This window comes from Zootoca vivipara, chromosome 9, assembly GCF_965207765.1.
Source record: "Zootoca vivipara chromosome 9, rZooViv2.hap1.1, whole genome shotgun sequence".
Lineage (NCBI taxonomy): Eukaryota > Metazoa > Chordata > Lepidosauria > Squamata > Lacertidae > Zootoca > Zootoca vivipara.
In genome coordinates, this window is record NC_142592.1 from 53,323,074 (window position 1) to 53,337,736 (window position 14,663).

At 45.7% G+C, this 14,663-nt stretch overlaps 1 protein-coding gene across 4 annotated transcripts in view; it reads right to left on the bottom strand.

Annotated features, from left to right (window-relative positions):
- The window catches only part of RESF1 (retroelement silencing factor 1), a 28,043-nt gene extending 17,838 nt beyond the window's left edge, over nucleotides 1-10,205 (bottom strand). For 2 of the 4 annotated variants that reach the window (XM_035126588.3, XM_035126584.3), the window contains exons 1-2: nucleotides 9,773-10,115; nucleotides 9,176-9,373 (exon numbers count right to left, since the gene is read on the bottom strand). The gene's annotated coding sequence lies outside the window, so the exon portion shown is untranslated. Of the gene's footprint in view, nucleotides 1-9,175; nucleotides 9,374-9,772 lie in introns of all 4 variants that reach the window. The other 2 variants (XM_035126585.3, XM_035126586.3) reach the window with 2 other exon arrangements.
- Between the last annotated feature and the right edge of the window lie 4,458 nt (nucleotides 10,206-14,663).

The window sequence follows — 14,663 nt, forward strand, 5'->3', positions numbered from 1 at the left end:
CCGCTTTCGCGGCTGCACAGCCCAGTCGCGGAAACGCTCCCCGGCCTCCGGAAGGCATCAGAGCCGGGACTTCGCTCCGATGCCTTTGCAGAGGCCGGGGAGAGTCGCGAAAGTGTTCCCCGGCCTCCGCAAAGGCATCGTAGCGAAGCCGCTCCGATGCCTTCCGGAGGCCGGGGAGCGTTTCCGCGACTGGGCTGTGCAGCCGCGAAAGCGGTCCCCGGCAACCGGAAGCCGGGGACTGCTTTCGCGGCTGCACAGCCCAGTCGCGGAAACGCTCCCCGGCCTCCGGAAGGCATCGGAGCCGGGACTTCGCTCCGATGCCTTTGCGGAGGCTTGGGAGCCGCGAAAGCAGTCCCCAGCCTCTGCAAAGGCATCGGAGCGAAGTCCCGGCTCCGATGCCTTCCGGAGGCTGGGGCTTTGCTCTGATGCCTTTGCGGAGGCCGGGGACCGCTTTCGCGGCTCCCCAGCCTCCGCAAAGGCATCAGAGCGAAGCCCAGCCTCCCCGAAGGTATCCGGCGCTCCGATGCCTTTGGGGAGGTTTGGCCTTCGCTCCGATGCCTTCGGGGAGGCCGGGCCTTCGCTGCGGGCCTCCAGGAGGCATCGGAGCGAAGGCCCGGCCTCCCCGAAGGCATCGGACACTCAGTAGACCTCCGGCACCTCGGTTTACTAACTTCCGGGTTAGGATAGTTCGTAAACCGAAAGTTCGTAAACCGAGGTGTTCGTAAACCGAGGTACCACTGTACATTACTAAACAAGAAAAAAGGAAAGCCAGTGTAACACTTTAAAAGATATGCAAATATAAATCACCGTTGAATCTGATTGTTAATTTTCTTTTATAAACCAAGCCAAACCAGAAAGAACAAATAAAATGTAACAGAACAAAAATTATTAAATTTAATTTTTTTCAATGAAAAGTTGCATTTTGGCAATCTATGGCAATAGAGATGCCTTTTGTATTAGAAGAACATCGTCAGCTGTGCTGAACACACTTTCAGACGGCACACTTGTTCCTGGGATAGCCACAAACTTCTTTGCAAGCAGCTTCAAGGGTGCCTCATGTGCCTTCTACATCAGAGGGTATTCATCAATGTTCGCTCTTAGCATAGCCATACAGGAGAAAATGGGGAGCATAACAGGGCGGGGGACACACAGATGCTGCTGTTGCTGTTTAGTCATTTAGTCGTGTCCGACTCTTCGTGACCCCATGGACCATAGCATGCCAGGCACTCCTGTCTTCTACTGCCTCCTGCAGCTTGGTCAAACTCATGTTTGTAGCTTCGAGAACACTGTCCAACCATCTCGTCCTCTGTCGTCCCCTTCTCCTTGTGCCCTCAATCTTTCCCAACATCAGGGCCTTTCCAGGGTGTCTTCTCTTCTCATGAGGTGACCAAAGTATTGGAGCCTCAGCTTCACGATCTGTCCTTCCAGTGAGCACTCAGGGCTGATCTCCTTCAGAATGGATAGGTTTGATCTTCTTGCAGTCCATGGGACTCTCAAGAGTCTCCTCCAGCACCAAAATTCAAAAGCATCAATTCTTCGGCGACCACCCTTCTTTATGGTCCAGCTCTCACTTCCATACATCACTACTGGGAAAACCATAGCTTTAACTATACGGACCTTTGTCGGCAAGGTGATGTCTCTGCTTTTTAAGATGCTGTCTAGGTTTGTCATTGCTTTTCTCCCAAGAAGCAGGCGTCTTTTAATTTCGTGACTGCTGTCACCATCTGCAGTGATCAAGGAGCCCAAGAAAGTAAAATCTCTCACTGCCTCCATTTCTTCCCCTTCTATTTGCCAGGAGGTGATGGGACCAGTGGCCATGATATTTGTTTTTTTTGATGTTGAGCTTCAGACCATATTTTGCACTCTCCTCTTTCACCCTCATTAAAAGGTTCTTTAATTCCTCCTCGCTTTCTGCCATCAAGGTTGTGTCATCAGCATATCTGAGGTTGCTGATATTTCTTCCAGCAATCTTAATTCCGGCTTGGGATTCATCCAGTCCAGCCTTTCACGTTGAATTCTGCATATAAGTTAAATAAGCAGGGAGACAATATACAAGCTTGTCATACTCCTTTCCCAATTTTGGACCAGTCAGTTGTTCCATATCCAGTTCTAACTGTAGCTTCTTGTCCCACATAGAGGTTTCTCAGGAGACAGATGAGGTGATTAGGCACTCCCATTTCTTTAATAACTTTCCATAGTTTGCTGTGGTCGACACAGTCAAAGGCTTTTGCATAGTCAATGAAGCAGAAGTAGACGTTTTTCTGGAACTCTCTAGCTTTCTCCATAATCCAGCGCACGTTTGCTATTTAGTCTCTGGTTCCTCTGCCCCTTCGAAATCCAGCTTGCACTTCTGGGAGTTCTCGATCCACATACTGCCTAAGCCTGCCTTTTAGAATTTTAAGCATAACCTTGCTAGCGTGTGAAATGAGCACAATTGTGCGGTAGTTGGAGCATTCTTTGGCACGGCCCTTCTTTGGGATTGGGATGTAGACTGATCTTCTCCAATCCTCTGACCATTGCTGAGTTTTCCAAACTTGCTGCCATATTGGGTGTAGCACCTTAACAGCATCATCTTTTAAAATGTTAAATAGTTCAGCTGGAATACCATCACTTCCACTGGCCTTGTTATTAGCAGTGCTTTCTAAGGCCCATTTGACTTCACTCTCCAAGATGTCTGGCTCAAGGTCAGCAACCACACTACCTGGGGTGTACGTGCGGATGGATGGATGGGGATGAGGAAGGAGGACACTTGCGGCGAAAGGTAGAAAGTGCCCCCCTTTTCAAGCGGCGGGATACACTTGCTGGTGTTGCAAATGTAGCATTTGTGGAGGGAGCTAGAGGTGGCTGGGTGTTTTTTTTGCTTGCTTTTTGTGTGTGTGTCATGGAGGAAAGTTGGTTGGCAGTGGTGCTGAGCAGATGATGCTGCTGAGTTGGGACAGCTTCTCTCTCTTTCCCATCCCCCGCTCCTCCCTGCCTCCCACTCTCGGCTCCCCCCACTGCTCCTTCCATGTTGCAAACTGTACCAACCAGCAACACCCATTGCAGCCTGTTGCAGGACCTGATGCTCATCCATATTAAAAGGTGTGAGCTCAGGAATTCATTCAGATAATCTCTCTCCCTCCCCCTCCTACTGCAAAGTTTATTGCAAAGTTTATTTTTAACCAACGATTTGGATGAGAAGAAGCATCTTTTAACCCAATTGGCCTCCACTCCCTGCAACTACATCCTCCTCCAGCTAAAACTAAACTAAAAACCCCAACGATCTCCCCAGGAAGAGTGCAGTTCGGGTATTGCTCTGAAGCCCCTGCCGAATTTGGGACTGCCCATTGGGACCTGGGCTCTTCGTTCTCTCTCCTAGCCAGGCAAAGGAGCACAAACGTACTGAGCTAAGAGAAACTGCTCTCCCCTCCTCTTTTATAACCCATCAAGGATGCATTGCAGAGCACTGGGAGAGGAGGGAGAGACAGATAGTGTTAACAAAAAGGTAAGAAGGCGGGGGGGAGAGCCGGAGGGGGGGGGGAGCCAGAGCAAACTTATCAACCGACAGGACAAAGTTCAATCCACCTCCACCATCAACAAGCGGCAACAGCGGCTCCTCCCTCTGCGAGAAAGTTTTCACAGCATCTCCAGCCTCTTCTGTCACTGCTCTACTCTCCCCGGCAACAAGAAGCCTCTCTTTGCCTGTTGCACAACTGCAAGCTACCGTGTTTCTCCGAAAATAAGACACAGTCTTATATTTATTTTTCCTCAAAAAATACACACTATGGCATATTTTCAGGGGGTGTCTTATTTTTTTCCTCCTCCTCCTCCTGCCGCGGCCAGCATTGCTGTTGCGCCTATCACTATGTCTTATTTTTGGGGTATGGCTTATATTCCTTGAATGCTTAAACATCCTGCTATGGCTTATTTTATGACTACATCTTAAAATAGGGGAAACCAGGTAGAAAGCTGGAAGTTACTTTGGCCGAGGACAGAGGAGAGCAACCACGTTTTCCATGGCTGCTCTTCACCCACATACACACACACCCTTCTCCCTCTCCTCTCTCTCTCAGTTAAATAAAGGCAACAGCAAGCGGGCCCAACGGCAGGGAAAAGTTTGAACAAGGGCAGAAAAACATTTGATCAAGTTGCAAAGAGGGGCAAGAATCTCTCTTTTTCCTTTTTTTGCAAACTGGCTCCATGTTTGCATGGGTGTGGGGAGGTCATAAAAGATCGGGTGGGTTTTTATTTTTTCCTCTCCCCCTCTTTCTTTTCCCTTTTTAAGTTCCCAAACATCTCTCTTTCTGATGTTTGCATCCACAATCTTTTAAGAAAAAAAAAGGGGGCGGAGAGGGTGGCGGAGCAGGGAAATGCATCTTTCGACCAGGGGGGGGGGGAGAAACAAACCTTTTCCCCGCTGCTTCTTAGCAACGATTAAGGTCGCAGTTTCCTAAGAGACGCGACATATTTTCCTAGGTTCGGACACATGCGGCGCTCCTTCCTGTACTCGTGACAATGCGTGTGTGCGTTTCCTCCTTTAATCCATTTAGCCCCAGGCTAAATTTTGGGAAAGGGAGGGAGCGCCGGAGGGAGCTTTGCACCATGGCGCTGGATGTGCTTAAGATGGCCCTGGCAACAGGTCTTGATGCAGAAGCTCTGCTCTTCGTTCCACGGAGCAGCATAAAATGCAGGGAGAAGACAGGAGATGGGGCCAGTTGCTCCTAGGGAAAAGCAAATGAAAATGAGCCCGCGATCGACGGCGAGCCTCCTGGGGATCAGCCAGTCGATCGTGATTGACCTGTTGGCCAGCCCTAAAGCATGGGTATGCAATCTAAGGCCCGGGGGCCGGATCCGGCACAATCGCCTTCTAAATCCAGCCCGCAGACGGCCCAGGAATCTCCTTAACACATTGTCTATCCTTAAAATATACTTTGAAGCTTCAAACTACATACATTTCAGAAATCCTTGAATATCAGCCAGGGACGAAAAATGGCACCCAGACTTTTGGAGGCGCTCTCAAATGGAGAATATTTAGGCACAAAATGCACCTGGTGCCATGCTAATGCCAAATCCTGGCAAGGGAGAAGTTTCCCAAAGCTGTTTGGCAATATTGTATCTGCTTGGTGAAATTGGAATCAGCCTGCTGTAGCAACTTGTAGCGATTTGCTGCTACTGAAGGACTGTGACTGCTAACCATTTTTCAGAGAGCTTGGAGATACCAGAGTATGCTGCAGCGATTTCTTGCCACTGTGGGAGGCAGGGAAGAGCGGTCTGAGGTGGAGTTGGAAAGGGCTGCACACACAGAAGGAAGCGTTGGCTTCCCTGTTTTTCCAACATTGTGCTTTTTGTATACCACACAAACATTTGCGATAAATTGCAATGTCAACGGTTATCACGATTTGATGTAAAACCCAGTATCAAACGATATATTGATTTATAGCACAGTCTTAGTGTTGCTTTGCAGTGAAAACTAGTCAGGGTTTTAGTTTTAGTTTACTTAGTTGCATTTTAAAAGAGCTGTAAAATGGCAATGTGCTGCAAACAAAAAGTAGGAAAATACTTTTTGTTTTGGAAGTACAACTATATATTGCTTCAGAATGGGACATGCTGTTTCCCTCCACACAAAAAGGCTACAGCATCCAACAAAGAACCAATATTGGATTCTAAGAGTGATGGACATAACCCAAATTTATTTTCTGTACTGTATATCTGATTGTCATCACCAGATGGCAGCACACAAACTGTTTTGCAGACTTTATTCTCCAAACAGATAGCATACCAGAGTCAAACAGCAGGCCCAGGAGTTTTTGTTCCCTCAGGGAGTCCAAGCCAGCAAAATACTCATAGCAGCTGGGGGGGGGGGAGAGAGAGAATCCAGCAACCAGCCAACCAAGTAACATGTTCATGTTCAACACGGCTCAATTAACAACAGCTGCTCTGCTGAACAATCAATTACTGATATCCCTTTTTTTCTTAGATGAAATTTCTGGATGCTAGAATTTCATCTTAAGTAGGCCACAAAGACAATATATTTACTATAACATGCTTATCTCTCAATACTAAAACCAGTTCTACACAGAAATGGCAACAGCATAAATAAGTTACAAAATAGTAACATGTATAATATGTAACACCAAATAAAACACAGAGATTAAAATAGCTCTAATCTTCATGATCCACATTGTTCATCTAGAACCTATCAGCAACAAGTTAGCAAACTTAATTTAAGCAACTGTATAAAAATCAAAATCCTGGAGTGTAAGTCTCCACCATAAAAGCTTTGGAGTTCCTTTACTCTATCTAGCCAACATCAGATTTAACTTGCGGCATTAAGCCAATAATATCCCAGAGGAAACTGACTAGTGTTTTCACAGAACTAGTGTTTTCACAGGACTTTACAAATAAATAATAAATAAATAAAATCCTACCTGTTCACAAACTTCATCAGATTGATTTACTATCTACTGAAAGACTCATTAACTGACTAGGTTATTTACAGAAAATTAACTCTTCAGAGTCAGAACACAGCTCTTTTTGCTGTCAAACCAAATATTGTCTAAAGGCGAGATCACTGCCTATCAGTCAAGATGTAAAAGCATCATCTTCATGTATCAAAACAGGTAAGCACCATATAAAATCTTTATATTCACAATCCACCAGAGCCAGATTAGTTTTTTAAAACCTTGCGACTGAAAATCTCCACTTGGTCCCAAGTGGGTGTTCCCGAGTCTCAAAAAGGTGACTGGCACCTGGTTACTGGTAGTTTTGAACACTGCTCCTGTGGTCTTTACGACTGCCACCACGTGGTTTGTTTTCCTGGCTGCCTCGAATAGAACAGTCCTTTATCCTACAAACTTGCTTACAAACCCAGGCAACTCATTATACTGGGAAAGGTGGGAAGTCAATTAGGAATGGGGTGGAAGTCAAGGCATCAGAACAAAATTAAACCAGAATTAAAGTAATTGTAATAATATTTTGCGAAGGGCGGGGAGAGAGAACAAATTTTAAAGTAGTTTTACTAGGCTCTTAACCAATCAGAAGGACAGTTGAACACACAAAAACAAATACATTTAAAAACAAGAGTAAGACTACATTTAAGAACAAGACTAAAAACTTAACAAGTGGAAACCTGTAGCAAAGCCTGTCACAACAACAAAATATCAACTGCTTCTGGAAAGTGCAGATAGTGCGGACTCCTGTCATATCTCAACAGAACGTTATTCCACTTCACAGGTTCAGCCACACTAAAAGCACCATGGGCCTCTGGAACTTGAAGAAATACTCCTGCAGATCACAGGGATTTGCTGGGTATATAAGAGATGAGACTGTCAAGTAATAACAATAATAATAATAATAATAATAATTTATTATTTATACCCCGCCCATCTGGCCGGGTTCATTTTCCCTCCTTTTCCTTAACTGGTCCATCGTACTTTCTATAATACTCAATAACTCAATATAGTTTACTGTAGTTTGTAATTTTTGATTATTTTTAATTGTTTTTATACTCTGAAATGTAGATTGCTTTTTCTGAAGAGATGATCTAGGTCAGGCACCCCCAACCTGCAGCCCTCCAGATGTTTTGGCCTACTACTCCCATGAACCCTAGCTAACAGAACCAGTGGTCAAGGATGATGGGAATTGCAGTCCAAAACATCTGGAGGGCCAAAGGTTGAGGGTGCCTGATCTAGGCATATTGGAGCAACTTAACCTAAAAAGCCACACTAGATTAAATTTAATATGAAATATTATCAGTCAGATAATTCTAATATAAGAGACAGTGTTCTTTTTCCACACTGAATTCTGTTCCATCTCTGCATCATATTTTACTCTTCTGTGCACCACTTTTAAGTGCATAATTCCGTGACTTACATGGTCAACCTAGGTGCTGCAAACAAAAAACTTCAAGGATCATTCCAACACTGCTAGGACACTTTAGGACAGTTCCTGTTTGGAACAAGCTGACAAACATTTAATATTCTTCAGTCAGTAAGAAACACTGACTTGCTGAAGCAACTTTTGAAAAATAACTTTAGTGCTTCTAGCTGTTGAGACACTTCATAAATTATAACAGGGAAGATGGAATAGGTTCTCAAAAAATAGCTCTTTGGCATTCCTATTAATGAAGGTACAATTATAACAAGCAGCTGAGTATACCAATCCAATACACACCAGGGAGCCAGTCCCTTTAAATCTGTGCAACCTAAGTTTCAAACAAACATGACTAGGAATGAGATGAAGATACACAAGTAGAAAACAGATTATATTTATTTCAAGGTCAATTCAGAGTTTTTCACTTTTATCCACTGAATTTCCCAGTACTGTACTGTTTTTAAGAATATGTACTCTTAAAACAGAATACATATATACATAGAAACAATTACTCAAGGTGAATTTGTTCTGGTGCCGGGAAAGTCAGCTAAACATAACTACTGTAATCTTTGAAAAACCGCAAGATTCAATCCTGACCTGATCTTTTTAAATACATATTTAACTTTTTACCAAAAAAATGTTTAAGTAACAGCTTTGCTTTTGATTCAGATAATATTTTACCACTGGGAAACAAAACATTGTGAAGATGATCACCCAGTCTCATCTGTGAGGGAGGAATGAAATCAAGTCTCTGTAGCAACATCACTACCAACTCAACACAAGCTAGGAAATTTCAGAGTTTCTTTTTCGAAAAGAACATCCCTACTTTGGGGGGGGGGACTAGCCAGGTTTTTTGCCTCGGGGTGAAGCCTCTAAAGGGGCACCATTGAGATTCCCAGCCTCTGTTTGTACACAAATGCGCATGAGGGTGCCAAACTGGGTATTTCACCCGGGTGCAATAAAACCTAATTTCTTTTTCTCTGTTTTTTTGTATTTTGTATTTTTTGTATTCTGTATTCTGCATGTTTCTGCTTTTGTGTCTTCGTTTGTTATAAAAATAATAAATATATTTGAGGGGGGGAATGAAATAAAACCTAATTTCGCCCCTGCTGCAGGATCAGACCAAGGGCTTACCTAGACCAACATTCCCTCCCCCCCCCCTCAGAGATCAACAACTTACCTCTGACCAGGCGGGAAACAAGTCCTCTCTCCACACTTTATGAACTCTTTAAATGGAAAAGGTAGATGGGGGGGGGGGGCGGGACGGGACGGAACGGCGGACTATAAAAAATGCATTTACTGACAAAATAAGCATGACACTTACGGCGGGCCCATTTATCCTCGCCAAGTCTGGAGCTGTTTCGACATCGTTTCCTTCCACGGGGCGCCAGCGGTCCTCGGGATCCTCGCGGGCAGAGGATTTTCCACTCCTTTCAAAGGAGCAGCGACGGAGCCAGCCGCCAGCCACCTCCTCGCCCAGGTTTGCGATGTCGGGAATCGAGCCTCTGCCTCTCTCTCCTTGCTGCGCGAAGGAGGCGGTCGTAGTGGGGAAGCAGGAAGAGGGAAAGGGAGAAAGCCATTAGGATTCGGTGTCACCTGACATCACAGGAGTGGGGGGGGGGGGATAAGGAACACGGAGGGGAAACCGAAAGCTAAAAGAGCGCTGCTCTGCTTCGCCCGACCAGCGCGTGCGCAATTCTCGCCTCAGACGCCGCTGCGCTGGGCGGCTTGGGAAATAATCCACAGAGGCGGAAGGAAAGAGAGAGGAGGATACCTCAGCACCGCCGCCAACCCCCTCTGCAATTACTGCAGCTGTGTTAATTGGGACGGCGTTTTTATTCCCCACCCCACCCGCTCGCCATTTTGAACCCACGCACGCCCTTCCCCTCCCAATCCTTCCCGCCTCCCCCCCCCACCCTACCCGTTTTGTGTTTGTCTCTGCGCCGCCCGCGGGATAGCGATCCTCCCCGTGGCCGAGAGAGGCAGGAGACGCCCCGATGGGCCTCAGGCGACAACTCTCCGGGAAGCAACGGGAGCGACTCTCCAAAAGCGCTTCCCGCCCCTCGCTCTCGAAGCAGCGGGAGAGGAAAAAGGCTCCTCAAAGTGCCAGCTTTTAAAAGGTGGATAAGCCTCGCCTCCGTGCAAAACTGAGTCGGGAGTCCCGAGTGAGATTCTGAGCAGCGCCTTCTAGTCTCTCCCTTTCTGAAAACACGCGGACACATTTACCTCAGCTCTGAATGAGGAGCATCGAGCGGCCGCTCCCCAAATCCACATGGCCCCGCCCACGAAAAGGGCGGGGGAGGCGGGATCAACTCGCCTTCCCCGAGGAGACAAAAGATTCCTGGAGTTCGCAGGCGGTTCTTGGGTCGGCGCCGACCTCTGCAGGCTGGGAACTGTAAGCGCCGCGCTCCCTGCGATTGCGAGACCTAAAAATGACCTCATGGTGTAACTGAATATATGTTTTTGTATGTATGTATGTACTGTATGTGAGGACTAAAAAATGATCTCATGGTATAATTGAAGATATATTCAGTACGGTATGAATGGATGTATTTCTGAAGTGTGAGTAGAACCAGATGCAGGTAGGTAGCCGAAACAAAATTAAAAAAAAAATTCCAGTAGCACCTTAGAGACCAACTAAGTTTGTCATTGGTATGAGCTTTCATGTGCATGCACTCTTCTTCAGATACACTGAAACAGAAGTCACCAGACCCGTAGTGAGAGGGTGAGGAGGGGTATTACTCAGAAGGGTGATGGGAATGGGTGATTGGCTGGTAGGTGTGGTAAACATGTTGACGACTGTTAATGACTGCAATTGGTCTTACAGGAAAAAGCAATGGGTGAGATGGCTAAAACATTTTTACCCTCTCACTATATATAAGGGTCTGGTGACTTCTATTTCAGTGTAGCTGAAGAAGTGTGCATGCACACGAAAGCTCATACCAATGACAAACTTAGTTGGTCTCTAAGGTGCTACTGGAAGGAATTTTAGAACCAGATGGTATATGACTCTGAAGACAAAAGATAAATAAATTATTGAATCAAATATAAAGAACTATTAAACCAGCTCATGTTTCAGCCCTTTTCTCTCTGGCCAAGAGGCTTGGGGAGAAAGGAAAGCAGGCCATATACTTCTGCGGTGCTGCTTCTACGAGGAGGTGTGAGGCGAGCTTATCCACACTATACTGGCAGAGCTACCTGGATGCTCGGATAATTTCTATATAGAGTGGCTTCTTTCCGACGCTAACCCTAATGTGTCAGCGAAGGTTGCCAAATTCTGTGCCTGTTGTTGTTTAGTCGTTCAGTCGTGTCCAACCCTTCGTGACCCCATGGACCATAGCACGCCAGGCACTCCTGTCTTGCACTGCCTCCCGCAGTTTGGTCAAACTCATGTTCGTAGCTTCGAGAACACTGTCCAACCATCTTGTCCTCTGACGTCCCCTTCTCCTAGTGCCCTCCATCTTTCCCAACATCAGGGTCTTTTCCAAGGATTCTTCTCTTCTCATGAGGTGGCCAAAGTATTGGAGCCTCAGCTTCACGATCTGTCCTTCCAGGGAGCACTCAGGGCTGATTTCCTTAAGAATGGATAGGTTTGATCTTCTTGCAGTCCATGGGACTCTCAAGAGTCTCCTCCAGCACCATAATTCAAAAGCATCAGTTCTTCGGCGATCAGCCTTCTTTATGGTCCAGCTCTCACTTCCATACATCACTACTGGGAAAACCATAGCTTTAACTATACGGACCTTTGTCGGCAAGGTGATGTCTCTGCTTTTTAAGATGCTGTCTAGGTTTGTCATTGCTTTTCTCCCAAGAAGCAGGCGTCTTTTAATTTCGTGACTGCTGTCACCATCTGCAGTGATCAAGGAGCCCAAGAAAGTAAAATCTCTCACTGCCTCCATTTCTTCCCCTTCTATTTGCCAGAAGGTAATGGGACCAGTGGCCATGATCTTGGTTTTTTTGATGTTGAGCTTCAGACCATATTTTGCGCTCTCCTCTTTCACCCTCATTAAAAGGTTCTTTAATTCCTCCTCGCTTTCTGCCATCAAGGTTGTGTTATCTGCATATCTGAGGTTGTTGATATTTCTTCCGGCAATCTTAATTCCGGCTTGGGATTCATCTAGTCCAGCCTTTCGCATGATGAATTCTGCATATAAGTTAAATAAGCAGGGAGACAATACACAACCTTGTCGTACTCCTTTCCCAATTTTGAACCAATCAGTTGTTCCATATCCAGTTCTAACTGTAGCTTCTTGTCCCACATAGAGATTTCTCAGGAGACAGATGAGGTGATCAGGCACTCCCATTTCTTTAAGAACTTGCCATAGTTTGCTGTGGTCGACACAGTCAAAGGCTTTTGCATAGTCAATGAAGCAGAAGTAGACGTTTTTCTGGAACTCTCTAGCTTTCTCCATAATCCAGCGCATGTTTGCTATTTGGTCTCTGGTTCCTCTGCCCTTTCGAAATCCAGCTTGCACTTCTGGGAGTTCTTGGTCCACATACTGCCTAAGCCTGCCTTGTAGAATTTTAAGCATAACCTTGCTAGCGTGTGAAATGAGCGCAATTGTGCGGTAGTTGGAGCATTCTTTGGCACTGCCCTTCTTTGGAATTGGGATGTAGACTGATCTTCTCCAATCCTCTGGCCATTGCTGAGTTTTCCAAACTTGCTGGCATATTGGGTGTAGCACCTTAACAGCATCATCTTTTAAAATTTTAAATAGTTCAGCTGGAATATCATCACTTCCACTGGCCTTGTTATTAGCAGTGCTTTCTAAGGCATAAAAATTCAGTCTAAGCCATAAAAATTCGGTCCAATCTAATTAGCAGTGTCCAAATATCCTCAGAACATCTTCAGGACTAGCTAAAGAGGATCCAGTGATATTAACTGCTGTAGTCTACCTCCCTAAGTAGTAATACTCCTTTTAATTTGTTTTCTTTTAACCAATTGTTAAAACTTATACTTATTGTCTATTTTTAGATATTCTTGTCTTCTTTTATTGTTTTTATGTATTGCATATTTATGTGTGCTGGTCAAGAAATGTAATAATAAATCAAATCAAATCAAACCAGCTTATGGACTGGGCAAAACAGGAGATAAGCTGCCAGGATATTCTGGTAAAATTAGGTTGAACGAGGTAATGGTTAGGTGGATTTGTACCTGGCTAGCTGACTGACTTGTCTTTGTCCATGGAGTTTTCTTGACAAGGATACTGGAGTGGCTTGCCAGTTCCTGCTCCAGGTGGATCAAGTTTAGTCAAAACTCTCCACTATGACCTGTCCATCTTGGGTGGTCCTGCATCGCATAGCTCATAGCTTCTCTTCAAGCCCCTTCGCCATGACAAGGCAGTGATCCATGAAGGAGAGTGTTCTCGAAGCTACCAACATGAGTCTGACCAAACTTCAGGAGGCAGTGGAAGACAGGAGTGCCTGGTGTGCTCTGGTCTATGGGGATCACGAAGAGTAGGACATGACTAAACAACAACAAGCTGGCTGACTGAGGAGTTGTGTTTTAAAGTTGCGTTTTCACCAAAGTGCTGCAACGGTTACTTACTTACCAGTATATTTATATTTAGAACGGCTTGTGGTTAAGATTCTCATAAATGGGGCAGCTCGCAGATGAGAAACGGTTTATTTGTACGCATCAGCAAGTATAGAACTCACACCTGCTAGGGGTCAGGATGTGGTTTTCTTCTTTGGCAATCACTCGTAGCCGAGTAAGATTGTCTTCCATAAACCATGGTTTTAACAATGGGTCTGTAAGTGACTGTGGAGGCCAATTCTGGATCCACACGTCCTTCCACGGTGGGGCCATTGGTTTCCAGGCGGGAGTTGATCACAGTGTGGATTTGCCAAGCGTGTCTTCCTCTTAGCACGTTTCTCCCTTGCGTCCTGAGATCAAGTTTATTCAAACCCCATGACACAGTGGAGGCAGTGAGAGATTTTGCTTTCTTGGGTTCCATGATCACTGCAGATGGTGACAGCAGTCACGAAATTAAAAGACGCCTGCTTCTTGGGAGAAAAGCAATGACAACCCTAGACAGCATCTTAAAAAGCAAAGACATCACCTTGCCAACAAAGATCCGCATAGTTAAAGCTTTGGTTTCCCCAGTAGTGATCTATGGAAGTGAGAGCTGGACCATAAAGAAGGCTGATCGCCGAAGAATTGATGCTTTTGAATTATGGTGCTGGAGGAAACCCTTGGGAGTCCCATGGACTGCAAGATGTTAGGGAATTTTATAGGGGGGGGGCACCCAAACAATGCTTCATTTGGAAATCAAGATTGGCACAAATGCCCTCAAGGGGACCCCGTCTGATCCTACAACACCACTCTAGTATCGCACCAACACGAACCCCTCGATCGAACCCCTCAAGATCAAGCCCTGTGTAATAAAGGCTCCCTTTCCTACCCTTTCTCTGTTGCCTGAGACTCTAAGTAAACATATTTCTTTATGAATGAATACCATGTACCGTGTTTCCCCTTTTTTAAGACACCGTCTTATAACTTTTTTTCCTCAAAAAACCACACGGTGGCTTATTTTCAGGTGGTGTCTTATTTTTTTATTACCACATAAGTACCGGTATGGTAAAGCAATCTATAGCACATTTATCCAGGGCTGTCTTAAGGGTGCTGCCGGCGGGGCTGGAGCTGTTGCTCGGAGGCGCAGTGTCCAGCCTCGCCTCTTCCTTGGTGCCCTCCAGAACTGCGCCTATCACTATATCTTATTGCCAAGTCTTGCGGGGGGCGGTGCGGAAGTGACACCACCCGCTTGGCCACCTCCTGTGATGCCAGAATGTTCCCAATCGGAGGGGAGGCA